Source organism: Triticum aestivum, chromosome 7B, assembly GCF_018294505.1.
Source record: "Triticum aestivum cultivar Chinese Spring chromosome 7B, IWGSC CS RefSeq v2.1, whole genome shotgun sequence".
Lineage (NCBI taxonomy): Eukaryota > Viridiplantae > Streptophyta > Magnoliopsida > Poales > Poaceae > Triticum > Triticum aestivum.
In genome coordinates, this window is record NC_057813.1 from 728,708,340 (window position 1) to 728,722,799 (window position 14,460).

General features: G+C 44.1%; 1 pseudogene; it reads right to left on the reverse strand.

The window, feature by feature from the left end:
• Positions 1–1,099: 1,099 nt before the first annotated feature.
• On the reverse strand, positions 1,100–5,045 carry LOC123162053 (cysteine-rich receptor-like protein kinase 29; annotated as a pseudogene).
• Positions 5,046–14,460: the final 9,415 nt, after the last annotated feature.

A 14,460-nucleotide genomic window follows, 5' to 3' on the forward strand; every position in this document is an offset into this window, starting at 1 on the left:
CAATTTTTTTTTGGTTTTATCTCCGGAAAATTCCAGAAGTTACCAGACCAATCTTGCAACCTCCAAAACATTCCCAGTGCTTGCCGAGACCCTTTTGGATCTAGTTTTATCTGAAACAACTTTTTGGTTTTATCAAAACTTTTTCAGTGTTCTATCCGGAACTTTTCCGTTGTCTCCGAAACTTTTCCAGTGACTTTCTCCCGGACTCCTTGTCTAGTATTCAGCAGATAGATGACCCTTAAGCATGTGACCCTATAGGTTCAGTGAAGTATAGACATGACCCGGAACCCCTTCCGATCAATGATCAACATCGGAGCCGTGGACAATGATATTGACCCCTATACCCACACGAATGAATATTCGAGTGAACCTCTGGTTGTCGTGTGCTATTCCTGTTGCTTCGCGATATGTTACAAATACCCGAGGTGAGACATGTTGGCATTCCCGTGGATCAACAACTTGTCCACTATGCTAGTTACCTCGTTACCGGTATTGTTCTCTTTTCTCGTTATTGTGTTCCGGCATCCCCGTGATCAAATCACAAATTGTCTAGCCAGACAATGATGGATAACGTAACACTGAGAGGGCACATAGATATTTGTCCATCGTCGGAGGAGAAAATCCCAATCTTAAGTTATCAAGTTACTTGACATAATTTTCCATGAACCCGTAAGCCGCTGTAATAGCCACCAATTTACGGATGACGTTTAACAAACCCCAAATTCGTGAAGCAAGCATGAAGAAACTCGATACTCTCATGGTCTAAGGAATTATGCAAACGTAAACCATCTATGTGTTATTAACCATTAACTTGTGACAAATGTATTCTCATAGCATAACATCAATTCGGGTTGATTCAACATAAATGTTCTTCTAACATTGTGCCCTCAAAGTTGTCGGCATAGTCATGCCCATGATCAGGAAAATAGAACCATCATGCCAAACTTGAGCTAGTCTTAGAGGGCATACTAGGAATACATTTTACCGTTTATTATTCCACACGTGCATATGGGTCTTCCTCCGAGCCTCCTGGTTATTGCAGACTCGAGAACCATAGTAGTTATATCATAGAACGTAAATCTAATTATGAACAAGGAGATAATCAATAAAATTTATTATTGCCTCTAGGGCATGTCTCCTACAAACACTTGATACTATGCGTAATTATGTTATATTTACAAGGCGTAAGAATAGATGGTACAGAGTAGACTAGACGTCAGACATGCATGATGGCTTAGCTTTTGATACCTTGATGGCTAATGTAGGACAAAGACACCAACTTTGCCTGGGATGAGCTTCAAGTAGCTAGGGATGCAGGGCGTCGCCCGATCCGCCCTGCTCTGTAGTCAAAACAGCCCAGCTTAGTTATAGTAAAAAGTTAGTGATGCAGTTCAGATTGAACTAACTTCCCACTTTGGCGGGCTTATGCAGGAAGCCGCCTTTGGTTGGCCTTGTGGGCTTTATTAATTTGAAGATGGGTACTGTGTGACCCTCTTCCTCGGTGGAATCTCCAGGCGCAAACTCCCCGACAAATTCACCAACCTCTAGCTCACCGGTGCACTGGCTTCTACATTGGGTTCATCATGTGCCTTTGGGACCTCGACCAGGGCTCAGTCGCCAGGTTTATCTCTACGTAGCCCAGCAAAGCACAACATTGGAAGGTAATTCCTCAATATCACCACTCGATAAAGCGTTTAACTTCCAATGTTGTGCGGCTTTTCGAGTAAGACCATCCCATGGCTAATATTTGTCTTCAGATATGTAATATGTAAAAGGGTAAACCTAGAGGTGCTACATATGGTTAGAACACAAATGTACGTATGCTCATCAAAGTGTTTCTAAATCCTTGGGACTAATACTCTGTTTAAACTTTCCATTTGTAGGACTAATCCCACCACACAACTCCACTTTGGATACATGGGCCATCACTAATTGGTTGGGTATTACAACTACCATCCATTGAAATCAATTTCTAAAACGGTGGTTTGAGTGATCTGCTGGTTTTTCAAGTAAGACCATCACATGGCTTATGTTTCTCTTCCAGTATGTATTATTTAACTAGATATGCAAGCCATCCAATACCATAATATGCAAATTAAGTAGAATTACTACAAGAAATGGTAACAAATAAGCAAGGCGCAAAGTTAGGATATTTCTGAAAAGAGATTATCTGCATGGCAGGATAAGACCCTCTTACATTGTTGTTATTATTATTCGGGATCATCTTTTCTCCTGTCACTAGTTCGGTAATTATAACACCCAAACTGTACATGTCTGATTTGAATGACATCTTCCCCTGATGTAGGTATTCTGGAGCACAATATCGTCTGCATAAAAGGTTGATATTTCAATGTGAATATAACATCAGAAAATGTGAGTAAATGCCATGAAATTTGTTATTTTGATGCATATATAGCTTACAATGATCCAGGACGGTATTTACTCATGGTTTTGGTCTTTTCATCAAGTCTTGATAAGCCAAAATCCGTGATTTTCTGCGCCATATCATTATCTAGGAGTATATTGTCGGGTTTTATATCCATATGATATATTTGCTTTTCCTTGTGCAGATGATACAGACCTTCACAGATGCCTCTAATTATTCCATATCGTGTACTCCATTCAAGTCCCCTTAATTCATCTGCGTAATGGGAAAAGTAACAGCAAGCCATGAAAGTTTCCACCATCTGTTTTGTGTATGCCACTAAATGTTGACCAATAAATGACATCAACATTTGTGTTCTAGTCTATCACTTCTAAATTATAAGTAAAACATGTCAATGGAAAGTGACATAGAAAGAAAAAAAAAAAAGATAAAGGATGTATCGGATGCAACAATAACGTACCAGTGATATATTTTTGTAGGCTTCCATTGCTGATATACTCAAAACAGAGTAGTCTTTCTCTTACCTCAGCGCGTAAATATGTTGTTTCGATCCTTCGATTTGGATGGCTGTCTGGTCTGTGCTAGCACAGAAGCCAAGAAACCGTACAGTATTTTTATGTTCAATGTTCAACAGGCTGTCAACTTCACGATAAAACAAAGCCTCATTGATTGAATGACTGTTCCTTATCCTCTTTACCGCGACGTTTCCATTTGGGAGCACTCCCTGTTTAACTTCTCGTGAGCATTAAAAGAATGTCTAGCTGAATTTGAAGGTGCTATGCAATAAAGAGATTTAGTAAGTGAGTAACACAACACTCGCACCAACATATATTTGAGGCTCCCTGGCCAACTAATGCATGTGCGCTGGCTTGAGCCATAAACGCGACACGACGTGTCTCTATCCTAGGAGTACCACACACAGAATTGCCTTTTTTCGGGTATTTGAATCTGCCTGATTGAGTACCACAAAAACTAAGGGGTATCTTGGAGATGTATGTAACACCTATATATACTGTAATTTTTACTACAGAGGCATAAGTCGATATAACAATTTCAAACATGATCTTTAGATGGCATATGCCTAATTTCTGTTAAAATAATTTACCTTATAAACCGTTGCAAATCCACCATGACCGATTTCTAGATCGTCCGAGAAGTTCTCTGTGATATTCTTCAAAAGTGTGAATGATAGATTTGTTGGCTTCTCTCTTCCATCAAGTATATGCTCCAGGACCTCAAGATCCATGTATCTGTTGTGCAATCCATTTCAGACTATGCACTTTGAACAATAACAAGAGAAAGGATTTGTTCCTACTAGAGCACCATTGCATGGAGAACTGACGATTCACTAGATCACCAGAAACTAGTACCTTTCTATAGCAGTATATGATTATTGTACAAGAAAGTTGTGTCCAGTAAATTATTCACGCGCCAACAAATATTTAGCACAAAGCGGAACTGATACAGAATGTCTAATGGTGTAATAAAACCCTGCATTAAGTGCAAAATAGTAGAAACTGTTGTAAGATTTATACCAATGTAGATACGAGCAAAATATAATGCTTGTAAAGTTGAGATAACATACGGCTATTGTTGTTTAAAAGCCTAATTTGGTGTAGTGCTGAAACACTATTGGGATGAGAAGCACATCTAAACTGAAAAGCTGAGAGCTACTCCATGAGATCATTTATATTGGATGTGTGCATTGTATGATGCAGAGGCCCGGGTTATCTCCTTTCCGAAAAACTGAGAACCTTTATATATATGCCCCTCTACACTTTTTTCCGCAGAACAAAAATAATAATATACACAGCTCAAGAAGACCCCAAAGAAAACATTACACATATTTTGCAGCTTGTGGAAGCTCACGGGGATTAATTAACTATGCATATATTTTGCAAAGTTTGCCCTGCCCCAAGCTAACTAGCTCTGCCTGTCCGAAATAGCAGACAAGGGCTCGACACGTCTGGAAGCAGTAACGAGCTTCGGCGCCGGCGATCTGGATGCACTGTTGCCGCCTGAAACCACGCCGCAGAAGGAAGAAACCGGTTTTGTCGCCGGGGCATAAGTGCTGACGAAGAAAGAAACAGAGTACGCGGTGAAGAGCATCAGAGAGACCCAAGTAAAGCCAGTGAGCAGCCTAGTGCGTGGAAATGGCCACAAATCTGATAATTGAGTGGTCAGATCTGGAGGGATGGCGCTAAGTGGTGGAGAGAAATGCAAAGCAGGGGAGATTACTGGAAACGCTGGAAATGAATAAATCTCAGATGGGCCAGCTTCTACAGCAGCGCCGTCCGCTTCCACAAGTTTTGGATCTGGGGGAGACTGATTACTGCTATGGATCTGGATATGCAGAGGAAGAGGGAAGCCCCTTTCCTCTCCGGCCAGCGGAGACGACAAGAGCGAGAGAAACGGGAGTGAGCAGCGTTGACCAAACCACGACCGTTCGACACCTTGATGCCAGACTTGAAGATAACAATCAATTAGTTGCACAAAGAGCACTAACCTTGAGAGGAGACGTTCAGAGATCGAAGGGAGAAACGAGCTGAATGAGTGGTGGTCTCCTTGCTGCAGGTGGGATGGCTGGGGGGATTAGATTAGATATATACAGATGAGCAAGGAAACGCGCTAACTGTAAAGGACAAGAGATGCGCGTCGATGTCCCTGGCCCACCAAAAAGAAAGCGGAGCCCGCGCTTTTGTAGCATCCTACCTCTTTCCTGTAAAAAAAAACCACGCTCTCTTCTTCCATTCGTCACGGCTCTCCGCTCAATTCTCGCTTTTTTGTCCCAGCCTCTCTTTCCTTTCGTCGCCGACACATGAAATCACCAGAGAACCTGTTGGAGATGGAGCCCGTGGAGGTCCTGGAGGATCCGAGCATCACGTTCCGCCCGGAAGATCATCTTTTTTTTCTCGAATACGCAAAGCTTGCGTATCATTGCATTGATAGAAGAAAAAAATGAGTACAGATAGCGGTACAACACATGACACGAACGCAAACAGGCGTGAACATGACACCCGGAGCAGAAAGAAAAGAGATGGTCGATCCGAAGAGGGGATACATCACAGCTAAACCAACCAAACCCGAACCAAGAGTGGCAACGCCGGACCAACTAGAGCATCAACATCTCAAGAACCAAAACCGAGGACACCGCGAGCAAGCAAGATGACGCCTTCAAGAAGGAGGACGACGTCGAGACGACGTCACCATCGTATCCGAAGGAACCGGACCTAGGGTTTCCCCTGAGCTCGAAGAGGGGCGCAGCTGAGGGCCTTGACAGTGCCTCCAAGAAGGAAACGACATCCACAGACGCCGCCGCTGCCAGCATCGGCAAGCCGACCAGGAGTTTCTCCCTGGCCTGAGGTTGAGCAATCCCATAGCCATCATATCTGGAAACAAAGATGAGGAAGCAAATGCCGGTCAGAGTCACCTTGTCAGAAGGGGGTTGGCGGGGCTACAGCTGTCGTCGGAGGGTGGCACCGCCTCCGAACGCATCAGCGTTGGATCTGGCAAAAGCGAAGACTTTGAGGCATACAAGGTAGGGCGGGCGCGAAGCAAGCCACGAGGGGGTGGGCCGACGGCGATAGGCAACGCCGACAAGCAAGGACTGGAGGGACGCAGATCCTGGCTACCGTGGCCATAGTCATCGGGACATCAGGGAGCCAGGCAAGGTGGAAGGAACGCAGCTGCTGGGTCGCCAAGGCTAGAGCCGCCCGGCAGAGGACGCGGCAGCCATGGACACCGGAAGGGACGCGGGGTCCAAGGTCATCGGGGCCGGAGCAGCGCCAGCAAGCACCCGCCTTGAGGGCTTCGAGACCACCACTAACACTGTATACTCATCGCCACCGCGAGAGCCGTCGCCATGGCTCGGGGGATAGGACGGGCCGCCAGGAGGAGGGCATGCGACGGACACCCTTGCGACCGGCCGCAGATCCCGTGCGCAATCCAGGGGTAGCAGCACCAGCAGGTGGGCCACGCACGGAGGAGGAGGAGGGAGAACTGCTCGGGACGGTGCCCTATGGCCAAGGCTGGCACACGGCGGCCGTCGCCGGACCGGCAAAGTGCAGCAGCTGGGAAGGGAGCACCCTCGCAGGAGCAGCGTCACGCGGGGTGAGGGGGGTGTGGGGGAGCGCGCATTGGGGCGGATCCGTCCCGCCGCCGTCTTCGCGAGGAGCGGCCCGACCAAGCTGGTCGGCCCCCCGGCGGCGGCGCAGCGGAAACTGGCGGGGTGGTGACCTGCGGTGGTGGCGGATCTGGGGGCGGGGAAGCGCGTGGTGGGGGAGGTGGGGGTTGGGGGGCGGAACGGATTCGTCGCGCCGCCGTCATCCTGGGGCGCGGGGCAGCTTCGCCGGTCGGCCCTCCGGCGACGGCGCAGCGGGGGCGGGCGGAGGAGGGGTTGCCCGACAGCGGCGGATGCAGTTTCCCCCGTGTCACCAGGGAGGGCGACCCGGGGGTGAGTTCGAACTCGAAAGATCATCTCTGCGACGCGGCAAACTCGTCGCGTCAAAGTGGAAGGTTGCAAAGGAGGAGAAGCTCAAGAAGCGGTTGGCCGCCAATGGGCCTGGTGGTGGCGATGGGCGTGGAGGTCGTGGCGGACACCGCCAGATGGGCGCGCCCATAGTACATGTGGCGCCGTAGCCCGGGCCTTACAAGCCTCCGTACTTCTACGCCGCCAAGCAGCTCAGAACCCCAGCCGATACGGGGCCTTACTGATACGTCCATTTTGCATCATGCTTTTATATCAATATTTATTGCATTATGGGCTGTTATTACACATTATATATCAATACTTATGGCTATTCTCTCTTATTTTACAAGGTTTACCATGAAGAGGGGGGATGCCGGCAGCTGGAATTCTGGCTGGAAAAGGAGCAAACGTCGGAAACCAATTCTGCACAACTCCAAAAGACCTGAGACTCAACGAAACAACTTTTTAGATTTATTAAGAATTTTTGGACAAAAGAAATAGGCTAGGGGGCCCATACCCTGTCCAGGAGACAGGGGGACGCCCCCCCCCCTAGGGCGCAGCCCCGTATCTCCTGGGCCCCTTGGTGGGCTTCCGGCGTCCATCTTCTGCTATATGAAGGTTTTTGTCCTGGAAAAATTCGTGGGCAAGCTTACGGACGAAACTCCGCCGCCACGAGGCGGAACCTTGACGGAATCAATCTAGGGCTCTGGCGGAGCTGTTCTGCTAGGGACACTTCCCTCCGGGAGGGGGAAATCATCACCAACGTCATCACCAACGATCCTCTCACTAGGAGGGGGTCAATCTCCATCAACATCTTCACTAGAACCATCTCATCTCAAAACCCTAGTTCATCTCTTGTATCCATTCTTGTATCAAAACCACAAATTGGTACCTGTGGGTTGCTAGTACACTACTAGGAAAAAGCATGCTAGTGGCGCACCAGTTTTGCCTTCTAATGGCACACTACTGGTGTGCCACTAGCATCACGCCATTAGAATTAAATTCTAATGGCGCACCATTGGTGCGCCATTAGTACCCGGTGTTCTAATGGCGCACCATGTAGTGCGCCATTAGTATTGCCCACAGTGCGCCATTAGAATTCTTTCCATGGGGCCATATATACCCATGTGCTTTGGCATACTAATGGCGCATCAGTGGGCGATGCGCCATTAGTGTGATTATCAGAGTGCGTCATTAGTGTCTTGCATGTTGCACCACTAGTATGAATATTAGGGATTTTTTTTCTTTTCTGATATTTTCATAGGTTACAAAATATATTATTGGACAGAATTTAGACAACACCACACAGCAACAGCAGATTCATCGAATACAATAGAAGATAAGTCTCCGAATACAAATCATCATATTAGTCTCTGAATTCAAAAGACCGAACAAAGATAGAACATTACAAGTCTCGAGACCGCGAGTAGCTAGTTTGTCTTCACATTACAAGTCGATATCGACCATCTAAACTACCATCACATAGAAGAGAGTTGTGGTCATCACGATGAGCATCATCGCAATCAAACTGGTCTTCATCCGGTTCCTCCAACGTTGCCTCCTCTCTCCCGCTAGATAGCGGGCGTATCTAGATTCGGCCTCAGCCCTAGTGGTGTACCCTTTGTAACTGTTACCGCTGAAACTGTGAACCTGTCTCCGACACTCCTCCCAGTCGTCGTAGACTCCGGGAACCTTACCCTTGTACACGACATACGACGACATCTCTATGCACAAGCCAAACAACAGACAATACATAAGCAATATGTAAGTATGCAACAAAAGGATCGGAAGAGAAAAGCAAGCAATAGCAACATACTAAACGATCAAGTGCTAAACTAACGGAATGGGTCATGTCAATCACACCATTCTCCTAATGATGTGATCCCATTAATCAAATCAAAACACATGTCTATGGTTAGGAAACATAACCATCTTTGATTAATGAGCTAGTCAAGTAGAGGCATACTAGTGACTATATGTTTGTCTATGTATTCACACATGTATCATGTTTCCGGTTAATACAATTCTAGCATGAATAATAAAAATTTATCATGATATGAGGAAATAAATAATAACTTTATTATTGCCTCTAGGGCATATTTCCTTCATTCATTGCTTAGCCTTATTAGGCAAATCTATCTCCATAGATCATTATACGTAATATTGAGGCCATTTAGCCCAAGCATTTCATCGAAAAACTATTTTCAAATGAAGTCCTAATTCGTGTCAAGAAATTTATTTCCAATTAACAATGTACCAAGAACACAACGTTTTTAGAAATATTATTATGCTCCCACTTACTTTCTTGAATCACAAGCATCTTCGTTACCAATTGATGAAGTCAAAACCCTTTTGACCATTTCATCAAAACACGAAGATTCCAACTCCATTTTGCTCTCTTCTGTCCATTGCTGGAATTATGAAGTTTGCACACTCACTAGCATCCTCTGGATAGACAAAATGCCTTGGACTGTACAACATGCAAGTCCTTTGTTTCATTTCCATCACATGGAAATCCTGTCGTCATCCATGTTTCATATCTGATGATTGAAATATGTATTAATTGCTAGTTCAATCCGAACCGACTTTAAGCATCGCTATGATGAAACAACCTCATTGTAGTCAACTCCTTGAACTTGTTATTGCAACAAGTCAAGCTTTACAGATGAAACATTTTTATCCATATCAGTTTTTAGTTTTAGTACAATACGGAAGACTAAGTCTTCCAGAGGGTTTATCAAGATTTAAATCTTGAATCATTTTATGGTAACTATATCGGATTATATTGGCATTTAGCCAATCCCGGAGTCAGGGACCGTCAATGCTTTCTTGTGTATCGTAGGTATACTGTTGTCTAACAACAATATCTCGTTTGCGCACCTCAGACGTTTGCACGAGCCTTGCCTGCGTGATTCATCTGCAAGTTCGACAGAAGTTCATACATTTTATTGTAGAGACTTCCGTATTAGTCGCAGTAGGAAACTCCGAAATCACTTTGAAGGTTCCTTTCCTTTGATATGATGATGAAGATACCTATTATCTCATCGAGTTGCATTATTCTCCCACTCACCTTTTTGAAACAACCTTTTTCTTCAAAAATCACACCGTTCTTTGTGGCAAAATCCTTTGCCTCGGTATAGTGGTGGGGGAATACCCAATAACTTGGGATAACCTACAAAGTAGCACTTGACTGATTTGGAATAGGTCTGTAACCTTTTACACAAACCCCATATTCCAAATGTTTAAGAAAAGATATAACATGGTTGGGTGTACCATATCATGGCGTCATTTCAACACACCCAATAGAGCTTTTTTCAGTGTAAAAGCCGTAGTCTCTAAAGTATCACTTTAAAAGGGGTAATGGTTCGATTGCATCTTCACGGACTTTCCACATGCAGTGGTGTTCCGGGAGGTGCAAGTTACGAAACCCCTTTCACAACTCATCAGACATTCGCTAAACTTGTATCTCAAATATTCCTTTGCACAATCAAATTGCATAAACATAATTTTCTTGTTACAATAACTTCTACTTCATTTTGAAAACCTTTCGAATGATTTCAAAAGATCTAGACTTACGTCTTATCAAGTAAATATCCATATATCTACTTGAGTCCTTTCTGAAGATAGATAAATCCAGTACTCACAACATTTATCGGAGTACACACATCAAATGTATGATTACCAATAAGTGTGTTTTTTGTTCCTTATGGCCTGTGAACGGTATTTCAGTCACTTCTCTTTTCATAGGAAATTTGCAAGTGTCAGATGACTCAAAATCAAACGACTTCAGAATCCATCATAATGGAATTTTTCCATGCAGGTTTCTCCAATGTGACCAAATGTAGTGACACACTTTTGTGATGTTTCTTTTAATCTTGAAACATTTAGCGTTAGTGTTATGGATGAATCATATTACCATCAATATTCATAACATATGTCCCATCATGGATGGAAGTATGGACCTTCATGTTATTCATAATATTGAACAACAATTGTTGTTCTCATGAACAACTCTTTTGCAACAACATTGTGCAATGGGCTAGAGTGTATGAAACTCTAAAATGAATTATGAAAGTAAACACAGAGGTAATATATTATTATCAACATTCATAACATACATCTCATTTATAATGAAAGTATGGCCCTTATGTTATTCATAACACCGAACATCAAAAATTCTCTTATGAACAACCTTCTTGCAAGATACCTTATGCAATGGGCTAGAGTGTGTAAAACTCTAAATGATGGGATGTATAGTAACATTTACTATGTTCCCTGTGTATACCTAAACCTCATTCCTGGCTAGTCTTTCAGGCCATAGTAGTTCTTACATCGAGTTGCAATAGAATGCAACTGAGCGGGTATCTTTGTGATTAACTCACAATACCCAAGAATCAGTGATCAATAATTTAATCATAAATCCCAAGAACTATATCTTCGACCAGCCTTCTATACATCAAAAACTTGTATGACATTCATACATGAGCTGGATATTCCAGTCTTCTTTCTTACCTGCCTTTATACTTCTAATAGTTTAACTTTTAGTATTTCTCCTACTCTCAAAAGAAGCATCGAACTTAAGGGTGGCATTTTCCCCGGACTTCCTAGGTGTGTAAGTCACACCAACACCCTTCAGACACTTCCTTTCTCTTTAAATTGTTGTTTTATTCACCTTTCATCATATGACAGTCGTTCTTCTGGATTCCTCTCTTATCAGTCTAATGCATACTAAACTCCTTTACTAATAGTTTGCAAAAAAATATTGATTTGGATATCTCATATCTTTTAGCCTTTGTCTATCACTGAAAATTATTTTCAGATTCCATGAATATCACATAACTATCCAAACTTTCGAAGTTCTGGTCTCATGGAAGCAAACATATTGCACTTGACTGAAATGGAATTCTAGCTTTTGGATCAAAGGACGAGAGACACATGATCCATAGCATAAGCGAGAGAATACCGAAAGTATGCGATAGGAAAAAGTCCTTCTCAGCACTCTTGAGGACAATCTGCACATTACGTTACCAACCGTAAAGATTTAACCAGATATTTAACAGCTATTCAATTTTAACAGGGAAGGTGGAAACGCGAGCCATTATTCTACAACTATTATGCAAATCACACTTAGACAATGTTCAAAATTAATTGCACTAAGAATTAAACAAGTTAATTCTATAGTGCGCTCCACTGAAATCAATATCTCTCATAATTGATTGTGAGTGATTCAAGATCCGCATTTTAGTTCGGCGCCATTGATGGGTTCATCACTGATGACGTGAATTTCGATCGATAGGCCAACTTGCCAATCACATCTCTATGTGAATCTTGTTCATATTTTGATGTGTGTGTTTCGAGCTTAAGACTGTCCTGCCTGAATGTCAAGACAACCAAGTGATCTTGTTGCGAGGTCTGACCTCACCCGCCTCACACATCCCTAATCGTTCGTACTCATGTGTACATGTCGTACCCCGAAAAGATAGGTGCCGACGGTGCTACACTTGGAAGAACACTAACGACTTGATATTTTTGTGAGAGATCACCCTAATAAAAAGCGACTATTGCGCAATCAAAAAGGGTACATCATAAGGGATAAACATCTCAGGCAATTCATAATAGCACTTTCTGACGGAGAAGTATTGTATTTCTTCGTCTTTGGCATTCGCTCGGTGTTCACATTCGCGAAGATTGCCACCACCTTGTAGATGCACCAGATAATATTGCTATCTCTATAGCTAATAAAATAATGCATTATGTAAGGTTGACACGCAAGTCATTAAAGTGACAATCATATGGCTCGAACCATCATGCCGAATCATGACACGCAGGTCATGTTATTCAATTTACATTATATAGTCATCTCATAAAAATCAAATTAATATGAGCACTGCTATACCCCATCACATGCACATGCAAACCATCCTGCAAAACTAAGTTAGACGCCTCTAATCGGTTCATGCAAAAACTGTTTTACGTGGCTTCAAAGGTTTCAACCAAACCGCAGCTACCGACGCTCATCATCAAGCATGATTATCCAAGTCGCTAGATTAACAATGCGGGGTGTATGAAACACGAGATAATAAAATCTCGAGCCCCATACTGAACTTCGTCATACGCATGACCCCCGTGCAGATCATATCCGCATTGCCCTTTCATCTGCGAAACATCCGTCTTTCTTTAACTATGGTGGAACCCAAAGAACTGTTAGAACTTCATTGATCTATCAATCAGCATACTCAGGAGCAACATGAAAGGATCGCGGATTGCAAGAACCTTGTGAGATTCCACCATGTCGTCAAGATCAGGATTATGCAAATTCAAGGGAAGCAACAGGAATATCGGGTAACAGATTTCATCATCTACCCGCACAAATAGTTTTCAGTAATAGAACTCATCAACTACCTAATTATATTGTGCAATGCCCATACATCTCTATGTATTCTAAATCGCAACATGCATCTACGCATATCACGGCTCATGATGCCACTGTAGGGTCACAAAGCAGAAAACAAAATTTTTCCAACCTACGGACCAGCCTAGGACCACTATGGAGACTGCATACAAGGTTTGATCTTTTTTGTTACTGACTTGTGGCGCAGCAGAAGTAGAGTCGATGACGATCGGCGGTGCAGATCCCCGCAGCTAGAATTTTACAACCTCCCAACCGTGAGGATGCACTCCCTCATGTTCCCTTTGGACAGCCCTCCGGGAGGCGGTCGGACAGTCCCTCGGACAGTGTCATGGACAGCCCTTCCAGAGGACCCTCGAAGCTCGGACGGTTACTCGGACATCCCTTCAGGAGGACACTCGAATAGTCCCTCGGGCAAAAGGACAAAATGAAAACCTCTCTACGGGGTTGCACACATACGGTGCCATCTATCCGGCAGGGCTTCGCTGTCCAGAACTAGTTCCCACCGGAACCCAGACAGCCTTTCGGCACTACAAAAGTATTTCATGGGAGGGAGAGAGAATGCCAGATCATGCATGGCTTGTTTGAGAGAGTTGGGGTGGAGTTGGAGAGCACCTCTTCTCCTCCTTATATAGTGGTGGAAGGGGTGAAGGGGGGCTGAAATTCAGCCCACAAAACATGCACCCACCAAACAAGGAAAACATGTTCCCACCAAATATGGAGAAAACATGTTCCCTTGTCCATGGTGTTCCCCATGGGGCCCCACCTTCCTCCCAATACTTTCCACCATTGTGGGGGCTGCCCCCCACCATTCCCCCCCCCCAAATCTTTGTCCAGCCACAAGGGGCTGCCCCCCTCAAGGGGGGCGCCCCCGAAACAACCCAAAATAGTCCCCACGATTCGAGGGATCTTGTCTCCTCACGCTGGGACAAGATGTTTTCCGCGACTATTACTTTTGAAAAATTCCGGCAGGTCCCAGACATTTCAGGCACCCTCTAAAATTATCTGGACTCGCTCCGGAACAATCATTGTTTAACCGGTAAACAACTTCGGCAGCTCCAATTTTTTTTTGGTTTTATCTCCGGAAAATTCCAGAAGTTACCAGACCAATCTTGCAACCTCCAAAACATTCCCAGTGCTTGCCGAGACCCTTTTGGATCTAGTTTTATCTGAAACAACTTTTTGGTTTTATCAAAA